Consider the following 2,710-nt stretch of genomic DNA (forward strand, 5'->3'; position numbering starts at 1 on the left):
AGGAATTCTAATAGCAACCAAAGGCAAAGCTTATTCAAAAACACTTCAGGCTTTAGAAAATTAAGTCAAATTAGGTGAATTATTAAACTTCATGCAAAAGTAAAAAAGCAAATATTAAATAAAAGTGTCTTAACTAATTGGGTATAAACCAGGTTGAAACCAATTTTTAGGGAAAGGCTTTGATTTGATGTAATTATAAACAGTCATGTAATCAAAGTATCACCAAAAGCTCACAAATCACCACTAAAGAACTTATTCATGTAACCAAACACCCCCTGTACCCCAATAACCTATGGGGAAAAAAAGCTTAATTCTGTAAATGTACATATACTTGAGTTTTTTCATAAGAATAATGCTACTAGTCTAGCCCAGGGTTAATACAGATATTTTTCTCTCTAACATAAATTAGAATAATTTGATAACATTTGGGTTTCATGAATAATACAGAGATAAAACCATCTCACATAATTTAGTATTAAATCACTTAATCCATAAACATTTGTAGCTGATTTCTCATAGGAAGGTAATGATACAAAATAACCTCTCAGGCAAAGTTAAAACCGTTATTTTGGAAATATAAGGATATTCTGATGATGAGCCATAGTCAGATAATATACAGGGGTCTGGGACACTAAATTCTGTTCTTGTATTTTACAAAGGCCACAACAGGAAGCAGTATGATGTAGAGGAAATAACACTGAACTAGGAGATAGGATGTTTGGACTTTGATGCCTTCTACAACCAAATAGTCAGATGACCTTGAATGAGCCACTTAACTGCTTTGTGACATAGTTATTTCTGTAAAATAAGAAGGTTTGAGAGATGATCTCAAAGTCCATTCCAGCTCTGTAATTCCATGACTCCTTACATATAAATGTGATTAGCATGGTGCTTAGACCATGGAAAATAATTTTTAAATGCTACTATATTTTCTTCCTTTCCTTTTCTTTCTTATCTTAATCCTTTTTATGAATCCAACCACATTCTCAATCCATATTGATTTCTGTATCTCTAATATGTATCTAGTACAGAAGCTGGCAAAAATTGTTATCTATTAAAAGGGTAGTATTTGTTGTCAAGGAACTCAGTCTAATAAGGCAAATGTGTAAGTAAATTGCATTACTGTGATTGAAGTCCAAAAACATTAGTAATTTATGTTCCTTACAAAACAGTACACAAAAGAGACTGATGAGCTATTCTTTAAGGTAGGCCGGAGACAATTAAGTAGAGAACATCTCAATATCTGAAATAGGTTTTTAAAAAATGATTAGGAACTAATCAGGCAATAGAGAAAACAGAATAGTCATTGGAGGCATGACACAGTAGTGTACTCAACTTAGGTGCAAATATACAAAACTTGTGGTTAGTTGTCATAAATTTCCTGTTCTTAAAATCAGATTTCTTGGCATATACTATCCCTTCTGAGTGATTTTTTTATGAAAAATGGTTTATTTAGTTTAAAGCTTCTACTGAAATATCTCTATTACATTTAGTATTCCTTGATTATTATAGATATTATTATACATATAACATTATATGTTTACATATTTTGGGTTGTTCTCTATTTGGTTCCACCAATGAGTATGCCTACTCTTTCACAAATATGAAGTATATTAACTACTATAACTTCATAATATATATGATATCTAACATGGCAAGTCCTCTCAAATTTATTTTTTAAAATTTTTCCTCTTTAAGAATGTCTTACGCCCTTTCCGCCATCTTCCCGCGCCGCCACAATGGTGCGCATGAATGTCCTGGCTGATGCTCTCAAGAGCATCAACAATGCCGAAAAGAGAGGCAAACGCCAGGTGCTTATTAGGCCGTGCTCCAAAGTCATCGTCCGGTTTCTCACTGGGATGATGAAGCATGGTTACATTGGCGAATTTGAAATCACTGATGATCACAGAGCTGGGAAAATTGTTGTGAACCTTACAGGCAGGCTAAACAAGTGTGGAGGGATCAGCCCAGATTTGATATGCAACTCAAAGATCTAGAAAAATGGCAGAATAACCTGCTTCCATCCCACCAGTTTGGTTTCATTGTACTGACAACCTTAGCTGGCATCCTGGACCATGAAGCAGCAAGACGAAAACACACAGGAGGGAAAATCCTGGGATTCTTTTTCTAGGGATATAATACATACATTTACAAATAAAATGCCTCATGGAAAAAAAAAAAAAAAAGAATATCTTGCCTATTCTTGAGATTTTGCTGTTTCATATAAAAGTTTAGAATCAGCTTGTCAAGTTGCACTAAAACCACCATTGGAATTTTCTTGGAATTTCATTAAGTCTAAAGATTAATTTGGGGAAAACACACATCTTCATGATATTTAGTCTTTCTATTCATGAAGTGTTATGTCTGTATTTATATAGGTCTTCTTTAATATATTTTAATAAAGTTTTAAATTGTTTCCATAAAGCTTTGCAGATTTCTTGTTAGATTTGTTACTCTGTACCTATTTGCCTATTTTTATTGCTATTATAAATGGTATTTTTAATATTTTTTCAAGTTACATATTCTCTAGAATCTCTAATACAATGTTAAAGAGAAATGATGATAAACAACTTTCCCGATTTTAAATAAAATGCTAATGTATTTTACCATTAAAAAGGATGCCTTCTGTTCATTTTTGGTAGATAATTTTCATCAGATTAAAAAAAGACCCTTTTATTCCTATTTTTCTAAGAGTTTTTATAGTGAATGT

General features: G+C 32.3%; 1 pseudogene; it reads left to right on the forward strand.

Annotated features, from left to right (window-relative positions):
* The first annotated feature begins 1,717 nt into the window (after positions 1 to 1,717).
* Positions 1,718 to 2,131, forward strand: LOC112619429 (annotated as a pseudogene).
* The last annotated feature ends 579 nt before the right edge of the window (positions 2,132 to 2,710 follow it).

Source organism: Theropithecus gelada, chromosome 2 (assembly GCF_003255815.1).
Source record: "Theropithecus gelada isolate Dixy chromosome 2, Tgel_1.0, whole genome shotgun sequence".
Taxonomy (NCBI): domain Eukaryota; kingdom Metazoa; phylum Chordata; class Mammalia; order Primates; family Cercopithecidae; genus Theropithecus; species Theropithecus gelada.